The sequence below is a fragment of the Mesoplodon densirostris genome, chromosome 19 (genome assembly GCF_025265405.1).
Source record: "Mesoplodon densirostris isolate mMesDen1 chromosome 19, mMesDen1 primary haplotype, whole genome shotgun sequence".
NCBI classification, from domain to species: Eukaryota; Metazoa; Chordata; class Mammalia; order Artiodactyla; family Ziphiidae; genus Mesoplodon; species Mesoplodon densirostris.
The window spans coordinates 38,487,680-38,498,360 of NC_082679.1; positions in this window are offsets into that span (position 1 = coordinate 38,487,680).

A 10,681-nucleotide genomic window follows, 5' to 3' on the forward strand; every position below is an offset into this window, starting at 1 on the left:
GGTCCTGGAAGAAGAGAAAGAGGGGAAGGGCCAGGGCCCACAGCTGTCTGCGTCCATTGGCCCTCTCTGACCTGGTGCCTGTGCCACACCTCTTTCTGATTTATTCAAAGCCTGCCCATCCATGGCGGGGAGGTGCATTTCAAGGCATTTCCTGGTGAAAATATTTAACTACCTCAAAGGGATGTCAGAGGCTGAAAGTGGCCTTCTGTGAAGATGTGTTCAAGTCACCCCGGAAACTCTCTGACCCTCCGCCGTCTCATCCTGGTCAAGAAATTGCTCCTCAGGCCCAGCAAGGACCCCTGGGAAGCCTGGACTGGGTCAAGGCTCTGATTGTCACCCAAACGCATGGAGGGGCGAGCAGGTGGAGAGGGAACCTAGCATCCTCGGATCTCGAGGGTCTCAGCATGGGCGGCTCTGCCTGCCTGGCCACTTTCCTGGGTCTTCCCTTCTCCTCCCCAGCCCCGGTTCTCACTGTCCCTGTGCAGCCTGCTTCCTCGTTTTTATATATCATCATGACTGCCATCAACATGATGGAGTTGAAGTCCTGTCTGCGTGAACACTGAGAGGCCAGGTACGTAGGCCTGGGTCCTCTTTCCAGGGTGTCAGGAGCAGAAGCCAAGGGGCCCCTGGGCAGGATGGGGAACAGGGGAAGGAAGAGGAGTCGTTCATTTACCGCCAGAGACACCGATGAATAGGACACTGGCCTCCTCCTCCTCGGGAGGTTCACTGTCCATGTCACACACCACTGTGTGCCTTCGAATGAATTTTCTCATTTATTTATTTTATTTATTTATTTTTGGCTGCACTGGGTCTTCGTGGCTACGCACAGTCTTTTTCTAGTTGCGGCGAGCGGGGGCTACTCTTCGTTGCAGAGCACAGGCTCTAGGCCCGCGGGCTCAGTAGTTCTGGCGCACGGGCTTAGATGCTCTGCGGCATGTGGCATCTTCCCAGACCAGGGCTCAAACCCGTGTCCCCTGCATTTGCAGGTGGATTCTTAACCACTGCGCCACCAGGGAAGCCCCCGAATTTTCTCATTTAAATCCGTTCCTCAGGTTTCAGATGATGTTCTACTACTAGGAGCCCCATTTTCTAGATGGAAGTGCTGAGGCACAGACCAATTAAGGGAACTTACCTTGACCAAGCCAGCAGGCAGTCCAACTCCAGAGACCCCACTCTCCTTTTTGTAAATTGTAGTATAGTTATTGTATGGAACAGCATACAATGTAAAAAGAAAGAAATACATTGATACCTGTCAACACACATGACTCTCAAGTTCAACACTGCAAGATGTGAAAGTACAGATACAATATGACAGTGTTAATATGAAGTATAAAAACATGCATGGGGCCTCCCTGGTGGCGCAGTGGTTGAGAGTCCGCCTGCCGATGCAGGGGATACGGGTTCGTGCCCCGGTCTGGGAGGATCCCATATGCCGCGGAGCGGCTGGGCCCGTGAGCCATGGCTGCTGGGCCTGCGCATCCGGAGCCTGTGCTCCGCAACGGGAGAGGCCACAACAGTGAGAGGCCCACATACCGCAAAAAGAAAAAAAAAAAAAAAAAAAAAACCATGCATGAACAGTGCTATATATTGTTTAGGGACATACACCTATTAGTAAAATATGAAGAACTGCGTGGGACTAATGGATGCCCAATTCAGTTTTCTCTAATCCATAGAAGGATGGATTAGGAGAGGCACACGGGGCCACCGTGAGCAGTAATATTGACTCTTACCTGGTGGTGGGTTCATGGGTATGGTTAATGGTGCTGGTGTCCCGCCCAGAGCCCCACTCCCTCTGGCTGCTTTTGCTTCTAACTCTCACTTTAGATCCCCTGCGGGGCCAGGCAGAAACTCCCTGGGGGACTGTGCCTCACGTCACACCTTCTCTGGGCTTCCATCCCTTCCCTGCCCTCATTCCCACACTCCTCCCCATCTCCCCTGAGAACACGTCCTTGATGAGCCCAACCTCAGACATCGGAGACAGCCAGTCACCCTGCTCCCCAGCCTGTACCCCACAGAGAGGGCAGGGGCGAGCAGGTGACTGGGGGAGGAGAGGTCGGACAGGCTAAGAAAAACTTGAAGGAGTAGATGGTACAGAAACCCAGGTCCCTAAGGACATCTATACATTCAATGTGATCCCAATAAAAATACCAAATTATTTTTGGGGTTAGATTAGATAGTTTTAGTTTCATCTAAAAAAAAAAAAAAAAAAAAAAACCATGAGTCTGGAGAGTTGATGGGACGGAGGCCAGGCAGGAAGGAGGGAGATGCTCAAGCAAGTGGGGTTGAGGGGAAAGCCCCGCGTGTGGTAGGACAAGCCACAACCCACCTGGCTGGGCCCGGAGGGCTGCTGAGGCGCCGGCTTCTCTCTGGAAAGGGAACAGGGCCTTAGCCTCCTCTGCGGGCTCATACTTGCCAGGTCTGGACCCTGCTCAGAAGTGGCCACACCCCCTCTGCACCCTTGGCCCTCACTGGGGGAGCCATGATCCACGAAGGACTGTGCCACGTGTCAGATGGCCCAACGCTCCTGCTCTTGTCCCTGTTGGCTTGTCTGCAGTGGCTGAGATTGGACAGGAATGCGGGGAAACCCCTAGACTTTCAAAGAGGCCAGATCCACCGGTCAGGCTCCTTAGAAAGGGTGCCGTGTTCTCCTTCCAGGATGCTGGGCTCTGAGCGCTGACCCTGGTGCTGAACAAACCTTTCTTCGGAGCATGAGGGTCAGATTGGATAGGAAGGACCCCCACCCCCCCAGGCAGGCTGCCAGGCTCGGAGCAGGCTGCAGCAGACTTCTGACATCCGAACCAAAGATCCCTCATTGCTCCCTGAGGGCTAAGTGCCTTGAACCGGTCACTCGGCAGCACAGCCTGGAATTGTCCCAGTGCTGTCAAGAGACCAAAGACCTGCCTGTGAAATAACTTGGAAACTGGGACACATGCTCCCCGGAAAGAGAGCGTTGGACTCTAGAGTGAATAAAAGGAACTGTTTTACAGGGCTGGAGCGGGAGCCCAGATGGAGTGCTAAAGCCCAGACATGAGAGAGATTGAGACAAGTCCATCACCAGTAAGAGTGAGACTCCATGAGAAGTACTTCTGTACTCTGCCCCCGGAACAATATCAGCCATTATTCGTCCACTCACTGAATTCTACCAGTATGTAGAATATGGCCCACTATGTGCCAGGGGATATGCTTCACTGAAAGGCCTTTGTCCCGTGGAACTTACATTCCAGTGGGGATGGGGGTAGGGGGATACGGGTAGGAGACAGGCAATGAACAGCAGGCAGAATAAGTAAGTCAGTGGTATAGTCTGTTTGAGGGTGGTAAGTATTAGAGCAAAAAGAAAAAGAAAAAATAGAGCAGAGGAAGAGGTGGGGGTGGGTTGCAGCTTTAAATAGGGTAGACCTCACTGAAAAGTGACATTTAAGTAAAATTTGAAGGAGGTGAAGGAACAAGGCACGCAGGTATCCAGGGAAAGAAGATGCCAAAGTTAGCAGGGTAGGGATGGGTGCAGGGCACGCAGGGCCTTGTAGCTGCTGTGGGGTCCTTGGTTTTTCCTCTGAGTGCGATGGAAAGCCATGGGGATGCTCTGATCAGAGGACACTCACGTTCCCTGTGGCAGCTGTGCTGACAGTAGATTATAGGGAGCAAGGATGGAGGTGGGGAGACGGCCAGGAGGCAGTGTAGGAATCCAGGGGAGGGATGATAGGCTCTGGATGGATTCTGGAGTCAGAGCCAGGCGATCACCGGACAGATGGAAAGTGGGGGGTGAGAGAAAGAGGCGTCAAGGATGGCACCCAGGTTTCTGGCCAAGTAACCGGACGGAAGGGGCTGGCAAAGAACAGAGGAGCCGGTGTGGGGGTGAACGGGAACGGGGGGTTCAGTTTTGAACTTGGAGGTTTGCAACATCTGTTTGACATGTTGAGTAGGCAGCTGATATACAAGTCTGGAGTTGGCGGGAGGAATTTGGGAGTCATTGGATAGAGATGATATTTAAAGTCAGGAACACGTACTATTTGCCAGATATAGGCGCTAAGGCAGTTGATGCGAACTCAAACCTTCTAATGCAGTTACTATTGTTATTTTCATTTTATAGATGTGGAACCTGGGCTCAGAGGGAAATGACTTGCTTGGAATCCCCCAACTTGCCGATGGCAGAGCTGAATTCAAACCCGGGTTACCTGACTGTGAGTCTTTGTTCCCAGCCCCTCGGCTCCACAGTGACCCCCTCACTTAATCTGTCATGGCATGCCATATATGAGAAATGGGTAGAAATTGGTTTGCAGAGAAGGGGGTGGGTAATCTAGAAAAGCAGAGGACAGGAGCCGCAAACCCAGGCACAGAGTATAAGGTGAACCCTGGGGATCCCTGAGATGAGACTGACTAGGGAGGGATGGACCAGATTGACAGTAGGGCTTAAAGACTGGCCTGAAGAGTTTCTAGTGGAGGCAGAAGGAAGCAGGGAGCCATCGATGGTTCTTGAGGGCGGCAGTATGTAGTCAGAGCAGTCCTTGAGAAAGACCTATCAGACATAAGCATGCAGGTGGGTGGCGTCTAGAGGACCAGAGAGGAGGAAATAGGATTGGAAATTGTTGATACAGTCTGGGTGTGAAGGATTCGTGTTGAGCCAGTGGGAATGAAGAGGAAGTGAGAAAGCTGAGCGTTGCCTGACGACATCTCTGAGCAGAGTCTGTGCCTGATGCAATGTGGGGGCTGGAGGCGAGGAATGAGTCAAGGGCAAATTTCAGACCAGTGAGGCAGATGGGGAGGTAGGGAAAGATATTGGCTTGAACAGAAAAAAGGGAAGTTGGTGGAAAGGGAACTTGGTTCTGCCTCTCTGGTTCTTGAGGCTGAGTGAACCGTGAGGGGACAGCTTTCTTCCTCGCTGGAGCTCACAGTCCAGTGTGGGTGACAGATCTGCACAGAGCCGGCTAGACCGCAAGGCAGAGAGAGCTAAGGCATCTGACAGTGCAGGCAAGAGGAAGCCAGAGGATGGGGCGGAGTCCAGGGGTGTGTGTTTGATCTGTCACTGGCAGAGGCTGGGGACAGAGATTTAGGAAGCATCCATCCCAAGATCAAAGGCCTGAGTGGAGACATCAGGGAGGGAAAAAGGGTTGCTTGAGGTGAAAACACACCCTAGGACAGAGCCCCGGGCATGCTTCTGCCACAGGCTAGCTCTGTGCCCTCGGAACAGTTTCTTTTTCTTTTTTTTTTTAAATTAATTAATTTTTTAAACATCTTTATTGGAGTATAATTGCTTTACAATGGTGTGTTAGTTTCTGCTGTATAACAAAGTGAATCAACTATACATAAACATATATCCCCATATCCCCTCCCTCTTGCATCTCCCTCCCACCCTCCTCTCCCACCCCTCTAGGTGGACACAAAGAACCGAGCTGATCTCCCTGTGCTATGCGGCTGCTTCCCACTAGCTATCTGTTCTACGTTTGGTAGTGTATATATGTCCATGCCACTCTCTCACTTCGTCCCAGCTTCCCCTTCCCCTTCCCCGTGTCCTCAAGTCCATTTTCTATGTCTGCGTCTTTATTCCTGTCTGGCCCCTAGGTTCTTCAGAACGATTTTTTTTTTTTTTTAGATTCTATATATATATTTGTTAGCATACGGTATTTGTTTTTCTCTTTCTGAAATGGACCAGTTTCTTAACCACCGTGGTTGGCCCCCAGTTTCCTCATCTGTAAAATGTAGATAATAATAGCTCTTACCTCCTAGGGCTGTTGTGAGGACGAAGTAAACCCATCCATGCATCCATGCATCCACTCACCCATAAACGTAACTGCTAAGAACCTCGCCCAACCTGTGGTGCGAGCTCAGGGATGTTACTGAGGAGAGGAGCCCACGAAGAGCCCGGGCAGGAACCACGTGTCAAATCCCATGGGAAGAATGTCAAGGAGGGAAGTGGGTTCTCGGTGATGACAAGGAGACTCATCAAACCAGATGGGGACGAAGAACTTTACATACATCATCTCAGTTCATTTTCCCAGCAATACCGTGAGGGAGAGTCTACCAACATGCCCATTTTACAAATGGGGACAGTGAGGTCCATAGTCTTGTTCTTGGGTCACACAACCAGGGACAGGTAGATGAAGGACTGGGGCTGTAGATAATGCTTCCAGAGCACCTGCTGGTAACCACTGCCCCACACTGCCCTCTGTGAGGGGGTGGGAAGTTCAAGGAGTGGCCATGGAGGGGGGGAATGTTGAGAGGCCCAGAGAGAGTCACTTCCCCAGAGCGTCAGCGCCAGAAGCCACAGTCTAAGAATTAAATCACACGTGGGTCGAGAGGAAATTGGTAGTGGGAGGTGTAGACCACACATAGGAGAAGTTTGGTCCTGAATAAAAGGGGAAATAGGAGGACAGTGTGCTGGGGGTTAGGAGAGAGGGGAGTTGGGGGCAAGGAGAGGTTTTATGGAAGCAGAGAAACGGGATCATGTCGTGAGCAGAGGGGAAGGGGACCGTGGGGCAGGAGAGTGTGAGAAGCCAGGAGGTGGGAGTGTAATGGAAGGAAGAAGGCCCTTCCGGGACGAAGAAGGGATGAGATCAAAGCCACAGCTGAAGCAATTTAGGTTTAGCAAGAGGCAGGAAATGGCCACAACACACAAGGAAGCTGTGAACTAGATGGAAACAGAGTCAAAGGGTGCCTTGGTTGGGTTCCTCCACCTCATCCATGACAGAAGGATTCAGGTGTATCTCATGAACTGGTGGGACACACTAGATCAAAAATCACTTTTCCTTGGGACTTCCCTGGTGGTGCAGTGGTTAAGAATCCGCCTGCCAATGCAGGGGACACGGGTTCAAGCCCTGGTCCAGGAAGATCCCACATGCCGCGGAGGAACTAAGCCCGTGAGCCACAACTGCTGAGCCTGCACTCTAGAGCTCGCGAGCCACAACTACTGAGCCCATGTGCCTAGAGCCCATGCTCTGCAACAAGAGAAGCCACTGCAATGAGAAGCCCACACATGACAACGAAGAGTAGCCCCCGCTTGCTGCAGCTAGAGAAAAAAGCCCACATGCAGCAACAGAGACCCAACACAGCCAAAAAAAAAAAAAAAAAAAGGTCACTTGTTCTGGGGTGAAGGAACCACTAGGATAGAATGGAAGCTGGTCCCAAGCTGTACTTCAGAAATGTGTAAGTGTCCATCCATGCATCCACACATCCATGCGTCAATTCACCCATCCATGCATCCACTCACCCAGCCACACATCCATCCATCCATCCTTCATTCGTCCATACATTCACCCATCCATCCAACCACCCACCTCTTCATCCATTCAATAAACATATCTTATGGAGTACTTACTGGGTGCTAGTCCTGGAGGTACAAGCTGAAAGAAGCCCCATAGCACAGGGAGATCAGCTCGGTGCTTTGTGACCACTTAGAGGGGTGGGATAGGGAGGGTGGGAGGGAGATGAAAGAGGGAGGGGATATGGGGATATATGTACACATATAGCTGATTCACTTTGTTGTATAGCAGAAACTAACACAACAATGTAAAGCAACTATACTCCAATAAAGATGTTTTTTTTTAAAAAAAGAGAGATCCTGTTTTCAAGGAGTTCCCAGCAATAAACCCGCCATCACAATGCAATGGAAAGAGAGCATGACGGGAAAGTCAGTGACGTATGAGGACACAAAGGAAAATTGCAGCTGAAGGAAGGAAGTGAGAGTTTAAGCTGTGATCTGAAGGAGGGTAGGAATGAAAGGTGGTGGGGTGTGGGAAGGAGAGAGAGTGTTCTAGATGGGAAGCAGGGGACAGGCTATGCAAAGGCTTGAGTAGTGTCAGTGAGAGCCTGGCATTTTCAAGGAACTGAAAAAACATCGATGTGGCTGGAAAAAAGTGACATGGTAGGTGGCAGGGCTGGGCACAAAAGTTGAGGCTGAGAAGTCGGTGGGAATCTGGACCTCATCCTGAGGGTAATGAAGGATTTTGCAAGGGGAGAGCCTTGCTGAGATTTGTGTTTAGGGAAGATCACTGAGCTTTAGAGAGGATGGACTGGAGGGCAAGGCTGGGAGCGGGGAGATGAGTGTAGGACCCTGGGCCAGCAGAGAGATGCAGCGGTGGCCATGTGGATGGTGAGAAGGAGATGGATTCAAGACATGTCTAGGTGGCCGACTCAGTAGGAGGGGAGTGGGGGAAGACCCCAGGGCAGGGGTGACCCTTGCGTTTCTGACCTGAGGAACCAAGCAGACCCGCAACCTGTCAGGAACAACAGACATCAGTGCATCAGTGAGTACATCAGGCCCTCAGGGCAAGGGAGTGGGACATGTCTTAGGACTGGAGGATGGAGATAACTTTGGGGACCTGCACACCTCAGACCCCATGGGCAGGGCAGGGCAGGACGAATCTAGCTTCAGCTGCCAGAGGATGGAGCTGAGTAGACAAAACACTCCATCTCCTGCAGGAGACCCTGGGCCTCAGCTGACATGGGTGTGACCCACGGTGACAACTTTGCTGCCCCAGTGACAGCTGTGCAATTTGAAGATGATAAAGAGATTCCACACCCCAGCAATCCAGCCCCTGCTCGGTGGCTTGGGGGTAAGTTTGGGGCGTGTGCCAGCAGCATCCCCGGTGCCTGCCCAGCCCGTGGTAGAGCCAGGGGTGGGCCAGGAACCCTCCCTCCCTCCCTCCTTCACCTGAAAGGAACCCAGAATCAGGCTGGTCGGGCTCTTCAAGCTAAATCTGGGGCGGGGCACGTTGACCCCTCTAGCTGGTTTTACCCTCGAGGGACTCCCCATAGCAGCAGTGTCAGGGCTGGGGCAGGAGGGGTGGCAGGGTGTCTGGGCAGCTGGAGGCAGAGGTGTTGAAACCTCTGGAAGCTTCGCCACTTCCTCCCGCTCCGATGCAATTCCCCTTTGATGTTGTTCTCTTAACAGGCCTGTATCTGGCCTGCTTCCCTGCCTGTGCCCGCCCCCTTCCTCCATCTGGAGCGCCCCCTCCCCTGCGGCCGCTCTCCGCCTCTCTTCCAGGGCGCATTCCTGATCCCCCTGACAGACCTTCGAGTCCACATAGCACCATAAAGGCCTTTTGAGACCCTTATCACAGGCCCACCCTCCAGCACACTCATCAGGAAGGTCCCTTGGAGTTTGTTTCACAGCTGGGAGAACCAAAGAGGAATAAGTGGGTTAATCCCTGGTGAGGAAAGCACCTCAAAAATGTCCCTGGTCTCCTCTGTCTCTTGCAAGTTAGGCTGAGAGATGCACTCATCCCTCCCGGCCTTCTCCCCACCCCGGTTCCTACGCCGTGTCACCAACTTGCCGTTCCGTCCTGTACTCACTCAGTCAAGGCTCATTGCAAACCCGCTGTATGCAGACACTGTGCTTGGCGCTGGGGACACACACGGTGGTAAAGAAAGCAGACACGCTCCTGTCGCCACGGAGTTTACTGTCTCGGTGTCACATCCAGGCCGTCTTCCCCACTAGGGTTCCCTGCGGTTTCCCCCATTTATCTCTGCACCTTTGCTCGTGCTCCCCTCATGTGAAATGCCCACCCCTCCTCTTGGTATGCGTCCTCCCACCCACCTGGCCCAGCTCACTGGCTACAGCCTCCTTGTGGCCTCCAAGGTGGCCCACCTCTCCCTGCACCCAGGCCCTGCAGCCCTGTACCCCACCTGCACATTCCCCTGTCAGGCCAGGCCTTGTTTCTCCATGCTCACTTCCTGTGAACTCCCCCAAGGGCACGGGTGGCATCTGGCCTCTGCCCACCCCATAGCCCCTGGCACAGTGCTGGGCACATGGCAGGGGCTCCCTGACACATTTGCTGCTCTCTTCCCCGTCCCCAGCTAGGCAGGCTGCGCCAGCCCAGAGCTAGTCCAGAACCTTCTGCTCCTGCTCTTGTAACCTGTTCCCTAGAAGGGACAGGGGAACTTGGCTTCTTCCAGAGAAAAGTTGTGATTCTGTGGCAAAACAAGGGAAACTCAAAACCCACTCAGGGAGTTTCCCCAGCAGTGGGTGCTGGGGCGGCCTCACTGTTAATAAAGCTGCTAAGCCTTCCCTGGTGGTACAGTGGTTGAGAGTCCGCCTGCCGATGCAGGGGACACGGGTTCGTGCCCCGGTTCAGGAAGATCCCATGTGCCGCGGAGTGGCTGGGCCCATGAGCCATGGCCACTGAGCCTGCACGTCCGGAGCCTGTGCTCTGCAACGGGAGAGGCCACAACAGTGAGAGGCCCGCGTACCGCAAAAAAAAAAAAAAAAAAGAGGTACAAACTTCCAGTTTGCAAAATAAATGAGTCACTGGGATGAAATGTACAACATAGGGAATATAGTCAATAATATTGTAATAACTTTGGTGATTTTGTAATGTATAGAAATATTGAAATGCTATGTTGTACTATTAGAACTAACATAGTGTTATAGGTCAATTATACTTCAATTAGAAACAAAAACAAAACAAAACAAAAACAACAGCACCTGCTGTTGTTTTCATCACTGGTGATGAAATGGTAATAATGGCTCAGTGATTAACACAGAGCTGACTGTGAGACGGTCAGATGCACCAGACACCCTATTGCAGGGGTGGGTGGGTGTCATTCTGAGCTGCCTCTGGTTGCTCAGGGACAGGGTGGAGTCAGGCCTAGACCCCACGGGTCAGAATCAAAGTCCAGGGTGGCCCTGGTGAGATGCAGCCTGTGGAGGTGGGCATGGGACTCTCCTTCTAGCTAAGGGACTCCCATA